The sequence below is a fragment of the Rhinolophus sinicus genome, linkage group LG02 (genome assembly GCF_036562045.2).
Source record: "Rhinolophus sinicus isolate RSC01 linkage group LG02, ASM3656204v1, whole genome shotgun sequence".
Taxonomy (NCBI): domain Eukaryota; kingdom Metazoa; phylum Chordata; class Mammalia; order Chiroptera; family Rhinolophidae; genus Rhinolophus; species Rhinolophus sinicus.
The window spans coordinates 114,726,489-114,747,083 of record NC_133752.1 but is presented as its reverse complement, the minus strand read 5'-3'; the positions used below and the strand labels follow the sequence as shown (position 1 = coordinate 114,747,083).

Genomic DNA, 20,595 nt, shown 5'->3' with positions numbered 1-20,595 from the left:
AGTCTTTGGAAGCCCCATGACCACTTCCCTCCTTGTGGGCTTTTCCTGGGGCTGAAGTGGACAGGGGGAAGGACAAATGCAAATATATAGCCTATTGATAAGCATCATTTATAATTAGCTGCTCAGCCAAAGTTTTTGATGATGACGAAGATGATGCTGATATATCAGCTACACAGTGGTGATGGTGATGATGACGCTCCAGAATTCACTGGAGAAAAACCTAACAGCTTTTGCTTGAGTGAAGCTGTATCTTGAAAAAGGAATGCATTAGACATCTGTGCCATGCAAATCAACAGCCCTAGGAAATGACTAACCATGCCAAGAAACAAATCTGTGAAGAACTCCTTATCTTTCGGGGAGGATCCCAGGAGAGCTTCTTAGTATCATAAGCTTACAGACGGCCTCTTCATCCCATTCCCCAACTGTGGCAGTCATTAGTGCTGTTTTCTAAGTGTCTCCAGCTCCCTACTTATTCGGATCTTGGGAATTGTACTCTCTAGCTCACTTGTGGTTGGACCAGGCAACTAGTTCTGATCGATGAATTGTAAGCAGAAGTGATATGTGTCACTTCTGGACCAAAACGTTTAGTTACCAAAGTGAATGCCTCCCGAGCTTTCAGCCACAATGTCCATCATCACGCAGGATGGTGGCTGTTCATGAGAGAGAGGTGGATTCCAGAGTGAGGTGACATGGCACTCAGCCCCCGCCACAGCAATAGGAACGTTTCTGAGTGAGAAACATCCCTTGTTGTTCTAATCCTCTGATATTTGGGGATTGATTTGTTACCACAGCATAAGCTACACTGATTCAGTAGTAGGACCCAGAAATGAGAAGCTGCTATAACTAAAAACCTGAAATTTGTGACATTGGCTCAGTGGCCAGATAATGGGCAGTGAATAAACTTCACAGAAATCTATTAAAGGCAGTCCATGTCATGAATGACAAAATATTTGAAAAATTGTCAAATATTTGAAACATTTTGTCAATATAGGCAGATAATTATACCTAAAAAGCATGCATATCTTGGAAGAGTTTCAAAAACAAATCATTAGTATTGTATGGTGGCTACTATTGGCTGTCTCTGACAATATAATGCAAGATATTGATGAGCTCAGAAAAGAATTGGCCAGTTAGCAAGTAGAGATGAAATGGACAAGAGAGTCCAGAAATATGGGGCTTGACAGAGGCAACTGTTTCTTCTCCCCAATAAGGAACAGACAAAACTTTAAAAAGCCTCTGTGAAGAACGGCTGATTGGTACTCAGGCTTGCTTCGTGAAATAAATAAGCACAGGGCAGGAATGCCTATTGCTAATACCTCTGAATGGAATAAGGTGGTTTAGAGTGAAACCTAATTAAAATTGTAAAATGATAGCTTTCAGAAAAAATCATTTGATTAGACAAAGTGACTTAGGGGGGAAAAAACTAGAGGTTGAGCCTCCCACAGAAAAATGATAGACATAAACTATCTACCGTTAGGGTCATCTCAAGAACCATGAGTGGTTATTGGCTGTCAGCACATACAGCTGTCTAAACAAACAGGAAAAAGCCAGGGAGATTTAAGCCAGTCATACTGCCAAAGGAACCATGACTTGGACTAACCGGTTCATGACTGTTCAAGACTCGAAACAACCTTTAGGCCCCTAAATATTCATGGTCAAGAAGCAAGTCAAGAAAGCTGCTCAATCCCCAAGGAGGATATCGTCGGCAATGCCCATTTCAGGTCTGATCAAGGAAGATAACAAAGAAAAAGGAACGTTTCAGAGGGAGAAAAAGCCAAAGGGCAGAGAACAGTGGACTGGGAGCCCCTCCCAAGCAGTGAAATGAGGTCCTGCTTTTGCTCGGTGGAGTCTCAGAATCACTACAGACCAGCAATGGCTGCGCGTCTTCCATCTTTCCCATTTCTGAATGGGGATATTTATTAAAGTTTTCCTATTCCAAATCAACCATTGTTTGTTGTATTGTGGGAAAAGGGAAGATAACTTGTCTTTTTGGTTCCCTATGTCTCTGAATTAGGAGGAGCCACATTCACAACTGATGTAGAGACCAGAATATGTCGCTCCCTAACAGGAAGACCACTTCATGATCCTAGAATTTCAACTTGGTGCCAGGGCTAGATAGGGCTTTTGGGTTGTCTCCCTTAGGGAGTGAGCAAGTATATTTTGTCTGTGGGAGCCAAACAGTTTTTGAACAGAAGGGCAGTGGATGGTAGCAAGTGTTGCTATTTACCAAATATTCCCAGTTGTCCACCTTCTGGGTACGTGGTAAGATTGTGTTCACCTGTGTTCACCTGGTTCACCTATGATTGAGTAGGATCATATGACTATTTCTGATAAGCTGTGACGTGTGTCATGTGGCCGGCAGTACTCAGATGCCAGGTCTTTTTCCTCTGCCTTAATGGTCCAGCGCACTTGAGAAGGTGATTATTCCACCAGCCTATGACCAGATTGAAAGAAATAAAACTGAGCCCAAGAACATCAGTCATAAATGTAAGTCCTCACTTAATGTCAGGATAATGTTCTGCAACATTAAGTGAAACCAGTTTTACCATAAGGCTAGTTGATATAAACAAGAGTTAAGTTCCTATGGCACCTCATCAGCGTTATAATGGAACAGTGCTATTCAGACATGTTTTGTAGTCTGAGTCATAAATAATCCTTCAATATAACCCCCTGAGGTCTACGGGATGTTTGTTACTAGAGCATAAACTAGACTCTCCTGACCAATACACCTACCTGCTTTCCTGCTTGGAAGATACATACAACACAGGGGTCATTAGTATTCTACTTTCTATGACTACAAGAAGAAAATTGAACATGGATCATGAGATTCATTTCAAAAGCTTAAATTTGACTACTTTTTTGTTCTTATTGTTGCTTACTTCTCCCCCTACCATATCATTTGGTAGAGATTTTCTCATGTGTTACATTGAATTAGTCTGAAGTTTTGTTCTTCCCTGCCCATTTTCTGACCTAACTCTGTACCACTAAAGTAACAAAAACCTGCTGTCTGATTCTGGTGTTCCATCTCCAATGGGATCATGGGCTGTAGCTAAGTCTTCATGATAGAATGTAGTTAAGTACCTTTTGTTCATTAACTTTCTAATAAATATTAACTAAAGATAGTAATAGCTAATTATAAGCATTCAGTGAATGCTTATTGTATGCCAAGCACTTTTTCTAAAACTTGTGAGGTATTGGCTTTCCCTCACCTCCTTATAAAAATGAGAAAACTGAAGCACAGAGAAGTTAAATAACTCCCCATGTGGCAGAAGTATTGCGGACAAGAGAAGGTTTCAAATGCAAGCAGTCTTTCTATCAGAGCTCGTGTTGTAGGCACTCTGTTCCTCATTCCCAAACTGTGTTCTACACAATTCTAATTTTGCATCATGTTAATAGATGTTACACACACACACACACACACACACACACACACTCCCAATTAAATGAGTTTGGGAATCTGATATTGTAACTGACTCGGAGGTTCCCAACAGACAGTAGAATAAAGGCTGTTTTAAAAAGGCTCGGATACACGCCTCCACATTATTTAACCCAATGTCTCCCAAATGGATTTAACCTTGGAACCCTATTGTTCACCTAACCTTATATTTTGAAAGATTTATGTGCTGTAGATCATAATTTGAGCAATTTAAGTTATAAAAGCCGAGCATGAGCAGTGACAGTGAACATCACCCCACTTAACTGCATTATTTTGCTGGTACTAGAACAGGACTTTATAATGAGGAATGACTGTCCATGGTCCAGGCTACAGGGGTTGGAATCCAGATCACTTACTTCCTGTTCAACATGATTTCTCTGCTCCATGGGTTACAAATAGCGAACTCTTCCAGGATGAAGTAGATCAGAGAGAAGCCCAAGTTCCCACAGGTTCCAATCATCATGAGGACAAGTACCGTGTCTGCTATCTTCCCCCCTGGCTTAGCACAGTATCTTTCACATAACAGATGCTCGTCATGTTCTTTGATGAGGAAAAATGAGGAACAGGAAGAGGATAAAGTAACCAGGGAGAAGAGAGGAAGAGACCATGTAGCCCATGTAGAGAGAATGTTGGTTATTAAGCAGGTGACATAAGAAATGCCCCAAGATCCAAAAGGCTGTCTCTTCACCTACAGTAATGCCATTGTATTAAAGGTGATGAAAAAGCAAATCCTGTATAGCTGCATATGTGAACATGATTGTGTGTGTGTGTGTGTGTGTGTGTGTGTGTGTGTACAGGATGGCGAGGTTGAGTGATGGAAGGAAGGAGAGCTGGACAAGACAGAAAATCACGTCTAACTGAAGATATTGTCCCAAATAACAGGCATGACGTAAAGGGGTACCCAAAGCCGGTCCAGTAATGGAAGAACAAAAAGAGCCATGACTTTCATCGTGTGTCCTAAAACAATAGAGAAAATATTTTCCTGCCTCTTCCACCACTGGAGTGAGGTAGAAGTGCTTTGAATATGATCATGAAGAAATTGATCTGAAACCTTCGACAGAGTTTTGAAAAATTGTAGTTTCAGAGTTTATATCTATTGTTAATTTTGCTAAATGTGGAGTCCACAGGGTACCAACTTCTCTCAGTTCTGAAAACAAATTAAAGAACTTTATGGTCAAGAATGGCAAAGCCCGCAATATGCTTTGCAAAGGAAAGCTTAAGGCAAATAAGTAAGTAAGTAAATAAATAAATAAATGAAATCACTTTGCGTTAAGACAAAAGTAAAATGATTTTTGTTTTCCCCCAGAGAGAAGAAATTACAGAAGGCTCTCTGTTGAGAAGGACAGGTCCTCAAAATCGGGTGGGATGACAAGGTCTCAAAGACATCTCTTGTCAGGCACTGTGTTGGGTGGGATGCAGAGATGAGAACAGAGATGCTGATATCCACTTTTACGCTGTCTTCTCTTCAGGCTTGAATTTCCTTCCCAGCCTTGGGGAACGAAGGGGGTGCTTCTGAAGAGAAGGAGGGGAGGTTCAGGAGGATCCTCGCAGAAAGAGGAGACTCCATAGGCACCCCACACTCCCTTGCCCACCTTTGATGCAAATAGATGGGAGCAGTAGTGGGGAGGCTGGGGCAGCTGGTCCCCTGTTTCCATCCAAGGCATGTATATCAATCACCCTCTCCCCAAGAGCACTCCAGGCGGACAGCCACTGTCCCTTGCCCAGGGAGTCTAAGTTGTGTGTAGTTGTATGCTTCCCTTCCTGAGGAGCAAAGGGCGTGATTTTAATGTTCTGGCTCTTCTGCTTTACTGAGGTAATGAAATAGCTGGGCCTAAATAATGCAAACCTTCTGGTCCACTGATGGTAACTTCTCTCTTTTTTTAACTACAGATTCAAACTCACTGCTAGTAACAAATTATGTTTTATGGCCTTTTATAAATTATTCATTCCTCCTCCCAGTGCCCTCAGTAGTTCAAGAAGCCTGGAAATGGCCTGGTGTAAGGAGGACCTCATTTCCTCCCAGACACAATTGACAAGGGCCAGGCGGGCTCTGACCACAGCAGGCTGAGGATGCTGGCCTGGGCTGAGGGCAAGGGTCCCGGCATTCTGTTTCCCACAGAGCTGGACTTCAGGACACCTGGAGATTGAGGGCCCAGGGGGATGTGAGGCAGGAGAGTGAAGGAAAATCCTGATGCATTTCTTCCGAGTCCTCACACTTCAGCCATTGCCTCTGACCAGGTCAAAGCCTCACCAAGCACCCTTCACACACTGCCTTCCCCTCTGCACACTCTTTTCTGAAATGTGTGTTGTTTCCACTCAGACCTGAATCCAGGACAACGGAAACCAGAGGACCAGCGTGTAGAGGGGTGGGGGAGGGGTGCAGGGGAAAGGAGGGCAACAAGAGTGCAGCTCTGGTGAGAAAGGAGATTCTCAAATGCACCCCCGTTTCTCTCTACTTATATTTCCTATCCAAGTGACCAAGGGACACGTGATAGTAATAACATTAATAAGGACTTTTTTATGGTGCTTTACAGTTTGCAAAGGGTGGTCACACTGAAGCTGGAGTCAGGGAGCCTGGCTTCCAGGCCTGCCACACCCACAGCCCGTGTCACCACACTTCCCTGGGCCTCAGTTTCCTCTCCTGCACAGAGAAGAGTTTATAGGAGAGAACTCTGGGGTCTAAGAAATTATAACTCGAGTTCTAAAACCCTCAGATTCCGGATAGCACTTCAGAGCGTCTCTGGGCATCTGTCTACTGATGAGCAGAAAGAACGGCATTGTCCCCAAGACCGACAGTGGCCGCAGCTGCATGACGGGAGCGGTCTCCCACTGCAGCCCAGGTGTCACCCACCAGCTCCTTCCCGCTGGGTGAGGACTGAGTTCTAAGGCCTCCCTGTGGGCCCAGGACTTCACTCCGAGGCTATGCTGAGGACACGTTATCAGCTAAGCATACACAGCCACAGAGGCAGAGAGCCAGGATGCAAACACACTCATCACCCCAGGTGCCATTTTCCTTCTATTCAAAAGTATTCCTATTCCATTCTATACTGGGAAGTGCTTATCTGAGGATAAGACGAATGGCAGAAGCTGAAAGATCTTAAACTAACAGCCAGAATATGGGAAGGTGACAATTACAGTGGAAGGTGTTTCCAACTGAGTTATCATCTAAAAATCTCACAGTACTCTGAGTGTCCCATTTACGCCCAGATTTATTGATCTGAAAAGCCCAAATTAATTACTGCAGGCACTTCACAGCATCCCAGGCAATTGTGTAGGTAAGGGTCTATGAGCCTTGAACCCCCCAAGTTGTGTTAACTGCAAAATAAATAGGCTTCTCCACCCATTTCTGGGTGAACTGAGCAGTATCGACATTTGTATGGGCAGAGAACAAGATGAAGGATCCTTGCGAGGACTGTCTCTCTCCCTTGCTCTTTCTTGTCATTGCCTGCTGTCCTTTGCCCAGGCATCCTGGAGACATGAGAGGAATTCATTCATTTATTCAACAAATAATCTGAGCGTGTTTTGTGCACCAGCTCCTGTGTTAGGTGCTGGATATACAATGTGAAACAAAATAGTCATGGTACCTGAACCCAAGGGCTGCCTAATAGGGGGCGCAGTGATACATATGTACACACACACACACACACACACACACACACATACACACGCACACTGAGAGAGAGACACTCTCCAGCCAGCCCCTAGCTGTTTCAGCATTCACACCATCAGTCATTCACATCACCCCTGCTGAGGTTCCAGATATCACAGAGAAGATATGGAACATTCCCACGGGGACTTGCCTGATATGCCTGAATCATAGAATAGTGCAATATAATAAAAACAAATTGTTGTTTTAAGCCACCGGGTGTTGGGTACCTTGTTATGCAGCAATAGAAAACTGAAACCCTCAGAGAAGCCAAGTAACTCGCAGAAAGTCACTCAGCTAATCAGTTATGGAGTGGAGATTCAACCCCAGCTGTGCTTCTAGAACGGACCACCTTCTGGGCAAGGAGCAAGATATCAGAACTCAGGGAGGCCCAGGGCTCCACTTGTTCATCTGCTTTCTTGAATGCAGAACTAACCCTCTGAAGCTTCCTTTACACACACACACACACACACACACACACACACACACACACACATGCACACACACATTTACACAGAAACACCTGGGCATTATATTTCACTACCTCAACACCAGAAGTGAGTTCTTACAGGGAAAGGGTCTGCGTGTGGCCTTTCATTTCGGGAGAAAGCTTAGCTAATCAAAGAGTCAGCAGACCTCTGGAATGCCAGATCTGGCTGATGTACGCCATGCTCTAGCCATACTTTGCAGCACAGAGGAACCAGACATAAGGTTCCAATTTGAATTCCATTTCCATGAAAAAAAAGTAATAACAACGACTTCCAGCCTAGTCCTGTGGTCCTTTCCAAAGCCAGGAAGGGGCCCTGCTCTAAGGAAGTACCCTGCAGCCTCACAAAACAAATTCTTGCTCCCTTGTCAAAAACAGGGAGACCAAGAAGGGAGAAGTGGGTACGCATAGAGGGCAGGCCTGATCCTGTCTAGAAATGCTGCCTTGGGCATTCCTGGTTTCATCAGGTCAGGAATGGCAGAGGAAGGGGCAAAGTCACGTTTTCCAAAGCACAGAAAAAGGAAGTTGCCATTTTTGACAGCTTTCTTGTGCCAGCTTCCGTGTCCCCCAGCTGCTGAGGGAAATGTCACCCCTGCAAGTACCCTGGGTTCCCTTAAAGCCATGGATGGATTGGGAATAAGCAAATGGGATTTGTGCCCCAAATTATACAGGAGAGAACATAGAGAGGGGTGTGGATTAATTTACAGTCAGAGACAGCGTCTCATCCATCACTGCTGCCCTAACACCTAACTGGTGTGGCTGATAAATAATAAACATTCATTGTTTGTTGAATGAATGAAAAGCTGATCTCCATACACCTGGCTTGAGGTCAAGTTCCTAAATATTTCAGGAAGTGGATGGCTTGCTCCTGGTCCAGATGCCTGTGCTCTTCTGAGGAAGAGTGGGTACAATGAATGGTGGGGCTCCTATGCCCACTGATAGAGCTCAAGCTCCTGGGAGAGTAGATGGAAAGAGTACAGGCCTCCTCCCCAGATGCCACTCACCAGCTGTGTACCCCGAAGCACATTTCTTAACCTCTCTGAGCCTCAATATTCTCATCTTTAAATGAAGCTAAAATCCCTCTTCTTCCCAATGTGAAGATATTTGGAATACTTTCTATAAATTAGAAATTTAACTGTAATTCCTTCCTTTTTGCCTTGAGTTGCCACAACTCCAGCAATAAAATTTTGTCATAAAATATAGAATCCTAGGTTTCTCCAGTCTTTCTCTTCCTTGCACCTCCCTGCCCTTGCAATCTGGCACACACCTGGCAGCCTAGGCACACAGATGCACTTTGGGATGTGAGGCGATGTTGGAGTGCATTTGAGGGACTCATGAGAAGCAGATGCTAAGGGTAAAGTTTTCTTTCAGGTCCTCGATGGGCCAAAGGTAGCCCTGGGCTGGTGGAAGGATTCAATGAGATACAGCAAGAACATCACTTACCCTGGTTCATAATGGGAGAAAGCTTTAAAAATATACCCCAGAGCTGATTACTTGCTCTTACCACTTACTGCTGCTCTAGATGTTTCTCCATTAGTCTCCTGCCAGGGATGTGCTAGAGCTCAGAGCTCACAGGAGCTGACGACAGAATTTTGAGGAATTTTACCAGCCTGTTGTAGTTTGAAATTGGCCATGGTGAGAGCATTTACACCATAGAAATCAGCAAACATTACAAACCAGGACCTTTCCTCGCCCCACACCCCCACCCCCACAAGAGCTGATTTACCACCATTCCACTCATTCCAACCTTCCTGTGGACTAGTCTCCACCCACAATCAGAGTAATTTAAAAATGTGCATCCAGGTGGGTCATTTGCTTGCTTCAAAGACTCGCATCGCCTCCCATCACACTAAGTATAAAGTTGGAATTCCCAACTTTGGTCCACATCATCCCACGTGATCTCGCTATGGCTAGTGCCAGACCAGCTTCAGCCACACTGTCCTTCTCAGAGCTCCTGGGCTCTGAGTGCTGTCTGTGTCTTCAGGCCTTGCACTTGTTTCTTCAACCTGGACCAACCCCTGCACCCTGATACGTCTGCAGAGGTCACTCTCACTTTTCTCCACTTAATTGTCATCTCTTGGAGAAGCCCTCTCTGACTTCTGTATCTAAACAGCATCCTCCACCTACCCTGGCCGCTGCTCTATTCTTCTTCATAAAACTATCACCACCTGACATAATGTACATTTGATTTTTTCTGTAAGAGCTTTATTGAGCGATAATTCACAAACCATACAATTCACCCATTTAAAGTGCACAATACAATGCTTTTTAGTATATGCAGCATTGTGCAACCTTCACAACAATCAATTTTAGAACATTTTCATCACCTCCAGAAGAAACCCCATTTCGCTATCACCTCCAAAGCCTCCCCTAGCACCCCGCCTCCATTTCCCACCAGCCCCTGGAAACCACTAACCTACTTTCTATCTCTATGGATTTGCTTATTCTGGACATTTCACATAAATGGAATCATATAATGTGTGGTCTTTGTGACTGGTTTCTTTCACTTAGCATAATACTTTCAAGGTTCATTTGTGCTGCAGCACATATCAGGACGCATTCCTTTTTGTGGCCAAATAACATTTTATCACAAAGATATATCACATTTTATGTATCCATTCATCAGTTGATGGGAAATCGGGCTGTTTCTACCTTTTGGCTCTTATAAATAAAGCTGCTATGAGCACTTTTGGTGTACATTTTCCCATTTCTTTTGGGTACATACCTAGGAATAGAATTTTTCTAGGTTCTGGGCTAATCCCTAACCTCTTAGCCACCCACTCACCCAAGAGCAGGCCCTCTTCAATTTCATGTTCTCACTCTGAAGCAGAAGCCTGTAGCCCTCTCTCCCTCATGAAGAGCAAGAATAGCTTGCGGCTGAATAAAAGCTCTGAGTCCTGAGCCGCAATCATTATTTCACTTTAACTTGTCATGTCCTTTCTTTCAAATGACCCCCATTTATCACTCTCTGCAGCCTGACCCTCAGCCCTCTCTTCTAATGACCCATCTTGGACATCGTCAGAGAGGGCCTTGCTTTCCACGCCACCATTAGAGCCTCCTCCCAGGCAGGCCCCCACCCTCAGCTCTCAGAGTTCATTACCGAGCCTACTGCAGCTCTCACCAACTGGACGCTTAATGGAGATGTATCTCTCCCCCGGGATGGCTCTAAAAGCAGCACACATCAGTTAATAGTTTCTTCCCGATGTTTTTTTTCAAAGATAGGGCTTGAACTGGTGAAAGGGAGAGGAAATAATCATATTATGTCTTTAAAAAAAAAACTTGAAAAAAAAAACTTATTCTAATAAAATCGTCATCCCCTAAATATTCAGGAAGGGAGGTGAAATTTTTTTCATTCCTAATTCAGATCCCATCATCAGGTAGGGAGAGAGGGGGCAGGGAACTCAAAGTGGATTGGAAAAGCATAAGGACCCTAACAGTTGGAATAAACAAAGTTCTTATCTCATTACAAACATTTACATTAGTGTTCCCTCTACTCTCTGTTCAATTCATTTGCATACTCAGTTGCACACACTTGAATTAGTCTGGACTGTTCTCCTAGGCAAAATTCCATTTAATTCTCCTTTAGGTGACCTATGTTGCCTTAGTTATTCCTCTAAATTATCTTTTTCTGATTTAATCCACTCCTCTCCCATTTTCACTCTTGATTCAGCTCCCACTGTAATCCTCAATGAAGGGAATTAGTGTGTGTGAGTTGAGGATGGTTGGGGGTAGAGGGGTGCAATTAGTTGGAAAAGAGGCAGCAAAGGAAGATGAGGAAGGCCTGGGACACTGGTAGCAGAGCCAGAAGCGGCGCTCCCTCTGTCAGACTAAGAGCTCTTTCCTAAGGGTGCCGAGGCTAATGGATTATTTTCTTTTGAAATATGTTTTACTGATACTAATGGACTATTTCTTATGGATATTGTTTCCTGATACACTCTAAAATAAACCATGAAGGAGAACTGCTCTCACAACCCACAATTTACATTTCCTTCCTGAAGTATTTGTTGTTTTCTAAGGTACTCTTTGCTATGTACTCAACCCACTTTCAACACTTACCATGTACAAGACACTGTTCTCAGCACTAGCACTTATGTATCTAATTTAATTCTAGAAACAATTTTATCCTTATAGTAGGACAGTCAGAAGGATTGATCAGGTGTTCCATAAACCATTTCCTTTTTCTCCTGGACACACAGCTAAACTACATTCCCCAGCTTCCTTTGCAATTGACTCAATGCAGTCATGTGACTGGGTTTTGCCCAATGAAATGTGGGCAAAAGGGGTGTGGCTCATTCCTGTTCTGGCCCATAAAACTGCACAAACCTTAACAATCCCTCTCCTTTCCCCCCTCTTTTGGTCAAATGAGGAGGACTGAGGACCGTGGATGCAGAGGGCTTAGGGAGCCACAAGACAGATCCTGAGCCTCTGAGTCACAAGTTGGAGAACAGCTATTCAGAAGAGCCGCTGGACCAGCAACGCCTGTGTTGGATGGTTGTGTAAGACAAACTTTTATTGTGTTAAACTAATAAAATTGTGGTTATAGCAGTTAACCTGCCCTGTCCAATATACCCCCCATTCTATAGATCATGGAATTGAGACTCAATGAATTTATGTGACTCCCCCACGTTCAAGTAACTATTAAATGGCAGAGCTGGGATTCACAGACAGATTTTCTGACTAACATTAGTGCTTTAGCCACTACATCACAGCTGCCCAGAATCACTTCTGCTACTATCTTCACGAAAGCAACAAATCTGCTGAGGCAAGCAATCATTTTATACAAATGCTTTTACAGTTCATTGATGCTGTCCTAATTAGGACCTTAATTAAGATGGCTCTGGGGAAAACCAGACTAAAACAGGGAGGTAATCAGGGCCAGGTCCTGGACAAGTATGGGGAGAGATGCTGCAAAGTCACCTCTGAGAACCTCAAAACAGCCTTAGCCAACAGGAGGCAACATGGTTAGCCTAGAGAGGTTATCAGCAAGGGTAGAAAATTGCTACACTGTGCTCACATTAGAAAAAGGTAGACCATGCATGGCTCCTGGGAGGAAGGAAGTCCCAAACATGCACATAAGAATTCTTGGAAAGTCAATCTGCATACCCAGCAAATCAGCCCACCATCACTCTGTTGAAAATTTTCAGTTGCTTCCCAGTGGCAATGGAATAAAGTCCACACAAACTGCACACAAAGTCCACCATAATCTACGAATCTCATCTCTTCAGCCTCAGCTTTCTTAAGGTTGGCACAGGAAGAGTGGGGAAAAGTACCTTATGCTTGAGCAATTTAGACTATCTCACCTCCCAGAGCACACCACACTGCCCAGGTCTTCGCAATGCTGTTCCTTCTGCATGGTCTGTCCCCCGCCCCTAGTCCCAGCCCCTTTAAAGCTCAGGTCATGTGCCATGTCTTTCTCTCCAGTCTGGGTTGATGATCCCCTTCTGTACCCCCTCCCCCAGTTTCCTTTGCACACCGACATTATAGTGTTGCTCAGACTGCATTACAGTAGTTCATTCTCCTCCTGCCAGACTATGTTGTTTGTAGCTGTGACTTCCCAGCACCCAGCAGAGCACGTGGAACATAGTATGAGCTCAGTAAATGCTGGTAAGTGCATGAGTAGATAATTGAATAAACAGAATCCTAAAGAAAAGTCACTTGGCGCCATAGTAGCCAGAAAAATGCCTCCCCCAAGCTGTCCCCATCCGAATCTCTGTACCCTGTAACTGTGTTATGTTACATGGCAAAATGGAGTGAAGGTTGCTAATCAACCGACCTTAAGATAGAGAGATGATCCTGGAGTATCCAGATGGGCCCAATGTAATCACAGGATCCTCCAACGGTAGAAGAGGGAGGCAGTGGCAGAGTGCCAAAGTGCTATGCTAAGGTCTGAAGGGATACATGGATTAATGGGAACAAATCCTGACCTTGGGCAACTATCCTTCCAAGGAATTGGGGGGTGGGGAGGGCTGGATCAAATGATGACCTGCCACTACAAGACACTAGAAAGCACTCAAAGAGGGAGGGAGCTACAGTTAGGAGGGAAATAGAACTGGAATCTATAGCTGAGCAGATCTCTCCTTGCCAAACCCAAGCCTAGGAAATCTGCCTGTGGGGCCGCTTGCCATGCTACAGGAAGGGGCCTTTGAAGGCAGCCGTGCAAAGTTTGCTCTGGACCAGAGTGCCCAGGGAACATCCGTGTAAATTCCAATTCCAATTCCAATATGGGAATTGGAAAAGAGCTGTCCTTGGTGACAAATCTGTGGAAGAAAAGGGAATGAGAATGACAGAATGCTAAGGCCAGAAGTCACTCTTGTCCAATTCCCATATTCAACAGATGAAATGATCGAGTCTCCGAGAGGGAAATACCACCGTCATTTTGAAGTCTTCTTTGGCCCTCAGCAGGCAGGTTTAATCTTCCTCCCATAGGCACGTTCCTTCAGCCCCCAACTCACATCTCTACGGCAGTACTCACTACAGTTGCCACAGTGTGGATGTGGCTGCCTAATGCCATTGCACTAGCTATTTCTTGAACACGGGCTAAATCTTATCCATTTTTTTTCCATTCCCTTAACAGTGATTAACACGTGATCATTGAAAAATAAATGTTTGTTGAATGAATTAATGTAAGATCGTGACAGGGAAAGTCAGATAAGCAGAGACTTCCCAAATTAAGGTACCAGAGAAATGAGAGAGGTTAGTAGCAATTTTTCTTTCAAAATATTGATTACTTTTATAGTCTAAAAGAAAGTTGTGTTTTAACCAAAGTGATTCAAATCCACGTATTTTTTGTTTTTTTCAAAGCCTATATTTTTCTATTCTTCTATGCTCTTGGAAACCCAAATTATAGTCCTCATGCAGTCATTTACGAGTTGTGACTGTGGCTGGTATATTAATCTCTAAGTGCCTCAGTTTCCTCATATGGAAAGTAAAGATGATAATGCCTATTATGTCAGATTGCTAGGCAGATGACAGATAGTATTTGCACAGGCTCCAATGCCCAGCACATAGTAGATGCTCAATAAATGATAACTCAGTGAGCATCCTCCCAATGAGAGGACACGCCTTTGCCCTCCATGGGGAAGCACTGACCCCATCATTACAGTTTCGGCGCTTTGGGCTCCCTCTCACCCCACCCTGGGAGAACAGAGCTCTGTTTTTTCTAACGTGCCTCTGTCTGCCTTCTTTGTCCTCAGAACAGCAGGCCCCCTGTGCTGGGCTGGTAGTCTGAGGGGGTGCTCTACACCACCCCAAACCTGTGCCTGAAAGAAACACACTGACACCATTGTTCTAGAGAGGTATTTTCCAAAGCCTGTACTAGAAACTTCTGTCTTTTGACAGATGACTTTTCTAAATCCATGAATAACAGACTAGTGAAAAATGCTGGATTTCTATATAAAATATTAAACTTAATAAATCAGGCTACCACTGTATGTAAGCTATGGTCCTAATTTTATGAAATGTATAAACATAGCCAGACACAGATTCAAAGAAAGAAAGACGAGAAGGAAATAAAGAGAAATTTATAACTATTACCTCAAAGTGGTAAGATCACACATGTGATTTGTTTATTACTTATTTATTTTTGCCTTTACATGTTTTGGAAATTTTTACAGTGGAAGATAAAACGTAAGTATTATTTATTCATTTGTTTCTCTCCACGTTCCTTGGGGAGACAGCATTACGGAAGACATTTTTGTTGGCTGCTGTGTTCCTTTAGGTTCAACCCTGTCTCTGTCCCAGGGCTTGCCCTCCTCTCTTCCTTGCCCTTTCAGTCCATCCAGGCAAAGTTATTTTTGGCTCTCTTTGCTCCCAGTTCTCTGTTTACTTGTGGCCACATCCCTGGGACAGTCTCAGGCCTCTGGAGCAGAGAGAGTCCCTATCTCCTCACTTACCTCCTCAAATCCCACTTTGGTCAGGAAACCTTCTAAGCCTGAGATGTGACCCGAAAACCTTCTCCACACCCCTGTTGGCCCTCCCCTGATTTCCAGTGACCCTGCTTCCCTTTCTGCACCATTCAAGTTGATTCGACAGATGCATAGAAATGAAAGTTAGGACTGAAGGTGGGAAGGGTGTGAAAATGGATGAAAACCATAAAATTGGAAAGACGAAGTTTGCATAACTTGGTGTTTCTAGGCCATCCAGCAGCTGTGAAGTCTCAAAAGGCAACAACAGAAAGGGCTTCAAATGGCCCTTTTTCTCTTTTCTCCGAGCCCTGTCGGAGGAGGCACGAGAAGGTGTCTGAAAGAGAAGAAACAGGGTGTCTCTTCTGTGAGGACACACACTCTCCAAAGAAAAACACTGTGTTACGAGGTCCCCTCCAGACCCGAGAGGAAACGCCCGGTCTCAAGGTAAACTGAGCTGTGTCCCCAGGGTCACCCCTGCAGGGAGTTTATTTACCTGGAATTTTCTATTCATGGATTTAGCCTCTCTCTCTCTCTCTCTCTCTCTCTCTCTCTCTCTCTCTCTCTCTCCCCCCCCCCATCTTTAATACACTGTGTTTTAGAATTTAATGGTGGCTTTAGAACTAACTTGCATCCCCTGATCTAGAGGCCCATTTATAATCACAAATAGCCAGCGTGTGGTGACAGAGTTGAAGGTATTACTTATTAAAATAACATTATAAGAGAATCCTTGATTCACTCCAAAGTTTTCTCTTTTAAAATGGGATATTTGTCTCCCTTCTTATTGCTATTTCAGGGAAAAGAACTGCCAAATGGAGTATTTCCATATTTGACTTGAAAGGGGGCGGGGGAGGGGTAGAAGTTGATCCTTGTTAAAACATTGGTGCCAACAGTTGGCCTGGAATAAGTGTTCACAGCCAGATTTTCGAATTCCAGTAACCAGGAGCCCAAAATGAAAAGACTCCTACAAATCCCTCTGTCTGAGGCCTCTGGCCAAGATGAGCCAGAATCTTTGATCTTGTCTGGAGCCAATAAAGACCTACGGATGGGGGGAGACAGACTAGAGTGCTGGCAGAGAGCTCGCTGGGTACCTTACTGAAAGCGTGTCTGAGATGAAGTCTGTCCACTGCTGGATTTGCCAGACCGCTCCAGTCTAGGGCCAGGGCAAGCTGGATTTCATAACAGTTGCCTGTTTATTCTACCATATTGCGTTCAGGGAGTAACTGGCCAACGGGTCAATTTGCCCAAAGAGACCCAACCTGACCACAGCCACCCTCCCCCAGGGGCCTCAGCTGCTTCCTTAAAAACCTCCCTTCCTTGTCTTCTGGATGGAACTGGCCCTGGACTGATTTTATTTTTCCAAACCCCTCTATACATAAACAGGATGTTTGGAAAAACTCAAGATGGCCAGGGGTCTGCTGTGTTGGCCATTGAGTCTCACTTGGAAAGCAGTTTTGGGCGGCCTCAGTGCAACTGCTTCTGCCCAGGCTCTGGATATGGCCCTAAACTGATGGATCTCTCTCTCTCTCTCTCTGTCTCTCTCTCTCTGTCTCTCTGTCTCTCTCTCTCTGTCTCTCTGTCTCTCTCTCTCTCTCTCTCTCTCTCTCTCTCTCTCTCTCTCTGTCTCTCTCTCTCTCTCTCTCTCTCTCTCTCTCTCTCTCTCTCTCTCTCTCCACTCCCTCCCTCTCTCTCTAGGAGAATTTGGCTACAAGGAGCTCACATAGTAGGGGTAAAGCAGAAGAGATGCCTTCACTTTTTAGGGGTGTTTCCTATTAGGGTGTAAAGAAATCTTCCCTGCTCACAAGGGCTTTAATGGAGAAAGGTGAGTCTCATAGGTAGGACGTTACTCTGTTTACTGAGCTGTTCCCAAGATCCGAAGGGTGGGGATAGGACCCCAAAGGAAAATCCTCTATGGAAAACAGCCCGTCTGTGATTAAAGGTCCACAGGGCAAAGTGTTTATGAGTAAAGACCGCCTCTGGCTCCCTTCTGACTGAACAGGAAGATGCACGAGAGCAGGTTACCCTATTGATCAATAGCAACCAGTGCCCGCCCCTCTGAAGCTGAATTAATCCCAGATGCAAAGATCCTAACGTCCAAGGAGAGAGAGAAGAAAATCCCACAGACACAGTGAGAAAACCAGAGCCCTCCTGCAGGGAGCGCGATGAGAGCAGTGCAGCTACAGATAGAGGGCCTTTTCTCCTGGCTCTTTCACCCCGCCTGGCCAATCCCAGGTTTAGCCATCAACATTTGCACACTGAGCTACTACCTGCCATTAATAGAGTTCCCTGAGGGCCATCTGGCACCACTGGGGTCTCCAGCAGCAGCTACTGGAAGCAGGAATAGGCTCTGCCCATCCACCCCTCCCATCTCCTGCAGGATCTGCTGCCCTGGCCACATGTGCTACGGCACCTGGTACCACGGCTGGCACCGCTGCTGCCCATGCATCCACACCAAGCCTGCAGCATCCTCTATCACTCACACTGACTTTACAGTTGCCGCCCCTGTTGCCCCTGAGCCAATGCTTTCCTATCCCCTCAGTCTGTCTCCCATGTTCCCTAAACCATGCTGGGCAACTCGGGAGTGCCGTGTTCCAGCCCAGGAGAGCAAAACAAGCCCTGGTGGGTAGCCAGTCCCCAGAGCAGCAGCCCTGCCCGGGAACGAGTGTCCAGCTCTGACTGGGAACCTAAGCCCTCATCAGAGTGTCAGGACCCAAGGCTTAGAAAACAAAACCTCTGAGCCTAGACCTTCTGTACCACAGAATCGGTGGCAACCCTCCCACCCCCTGCACCCTCTACCAATCTGTGAGGAAAAATTCTAGCAGCAGTGTAGGGGCTCCTTCACAGGGCTGGGGTGAGACTTCTGGGAGAAAGGAGTTCCATGGATTGTGGTGCTAGAGCTTTGTGCTACTTGTGGACTTCTTTCGTTGCCATTGTTACTGTAACCCATATTCATAGGTTTTCCTGTTTTCCCCATGGATCAGAGGACACTGGGAAAGTACAAGTTCTACTCCTTTTCAGTGAATTCCATCTCCAGTGAAACTCCCCTACCCTGGAGAGAAGCTCATGAAGATTAAAAGTCACTGGGAACTAATTGTTAAAGATTATTACAATCCTGAGAACCACTGTGCCCAGTAGGAGCCCACGGACACTGTCCAGGCTGCTGTCCATCCAGCCATAGCTTCATGCCAACCACAGAACACACACACACAGACGTAAGAAGAAAAGACTGCTGGGAAACGATTTTGTCAAAGCATTTAAAACCACTTGGTTAAAAAAAAAGAAGGAGAAGGAGAAAGAGAAGGAAAAGGAGAAGGAGAAGAAGAGGAAGATGAAGACATTCTTTAAGAATGAAGGCAAAATAAAAGCATTTTAGATCAAAAACATGTAGCAAATTTGCAACAACACAGATGGACCTGGAAGACATTATATTAAGTGAAATAAGCCAGACACAGAAAGACAAATACTGTATGATCTCATTTATATGTGCAATCTAAAAATAGTCAAACTCATAGAGACAGAGACTGGAATCTTGGCTGCCAGGGGTCAGGGGAGGGGGAAAAGAGGAGATGATGGTCAGAGGGCACAAAGCTTTAGTTATGCAAGATGAGTGAGTTCTGGGGATCTACTATACAGCATAGTGCCTACAGCTAACAATACTGTATTGTTTACTTAAAAATTTTCTAAGAGAGTAAATCTTATGGTAAGTATGCTTAACACACACACACACACACACACACACACACACACACACACACACACACACAAATAACAGGAATAAAAGGGCCAAGAGGAAACCTTGAAGATGACACATATGTTTATGGCCTTGATGGTGGGGATGGTTTTATGGGTGTACATCCCCAAACTCATCGAGTTGTGTACATTAAATATGTAGAGCTTTTTACATGTCAGTCACACTCAATAAAGCAGTTTAAAAAAAAAAAAACACACTTGGCAAAACATATGGGAAAAGGACAAAAATTTTATAAAGGAAACCTATTTGATTGTTTGGTGGAGAACCCCAAGCAATACATTGAGGGAGACCATGCAATAGGTGTCAGCAATGTTAAGGTTGTATTCCCAGCAGTTTCTCAACAGGTATTATTTTAGAACTCAGGAACCAAAGTCAGAACTCTCAGGAATTTTCAGGAATTCCCCCAAATCGTGTTATTCTTTAAGTAGTTCCAAAATTAATTCTTCTCTTTACCCATTATTGTAGATATCTAAAAAGTTGTTTAATAAATAAGAAGTATTAAGTTTAGTAATAATTACAAAAAAAAGTTAGTCTACAGCAAATACTCAAACACTAGGAAACACCAGCAAACATTACTATGTAACATTCAAAAGATGTAGCATTCAGATCGCCTGGTAAGAGGTTAACTAAGTTAATAGCACTGGTCAGAATCATATATTGAAATTGCCCATTTCAGGGCATGTTTTGCTTCCAAAACTCGTTATTTCTTAGAGCTTCATTCACAAGATATGTATCAAGTACACTATGCACAAAAACTTATTAATATGTATCTATTATTTGCAACAATTACTCACTATGAGAGACAGGTGAGTCACGAACACACTTACAACCAACCAATTAGATCTTGACTGCTTTTTTATTCTGCCTCCTGCTGTCCTGGTTTCCAAAAATATCACCCTTAACCTTGGACTCTGTGTGTCAGTGCTTCCTGCTCTCAAGTTCTTGGACTTCAAAGGGTTCCTTCAAACCAGTAACATCTCTACATTACTCGCAAAGCTTTAATTCTTGCAGGAGAATTATAGAGCTCTTTTTTTGTTTTCCTAATTTCTCAATGGATTTATATTGAAATGGGAATTTGGAAAAAACAGAAATTTCTCAAGCAATGCTGGGGAGAAATCCTCATATGGAAATACTAGATATGCTGCAGGTACACGGGGGAAGACCTAACAGCAGTCTCTCTGGAAGCAGAAGTAGAGAGCTTGATGAAGGGGGTGTAGCTGGGACTTTGGGGCTGCCGCCAGTCCCCGGACAACTCATCTGGGAAAACAGCAAAGCATAAGCCCATCTTCTTCAAGTTATTCTTGGCTAGAAAATATAGTAGAAGCAGGAGCCGCGAGACTCATTCAGTAGTTAATGAAGAACCTTTAAAGAATG

The 20,595-nt window shown here is 44.3% G+C and overlaps 2 long non-coding RNA genes across 2 annotated transcripts in view; both read left to right on the top strand.

Moving 5' to 3' along the window:
* The window catches only part of LOC109438632 (uncharacterized), a 30,553-nt gene extending 25,550 nt beyond the window's left edge, over positions 1-5,003 (top strand). Inside the window, exon 3 of the long non-coding RNA XR_012493832.1 lies at positions 4,743-5,003. This is a non-coding gene — a long non-coding RNA (uncharacterized LOC109438632). The remainder of the gene's footprint in view (positions 1-4,742) is intronic.
* Positions 5,004-11,256: 6,253 nt separating this feature from the next.
* LOC141568496 (uncharacterized) lies at positions 11,257-18,989 on the top strand. Its single transcript, XR_012491654.1, has 4 exons — positions 11,257-12,065; positions 15,703-15,917; positions 17,166-17,292; positions 18,426-18,989. It is a non-coding gene; the product is annotated as an uncharacterized LOC141568496 (long non-coding RNA).
* The last annotated feature ends 1,606 nt before the right edge of the window (positions 18,990-20,595 follow it).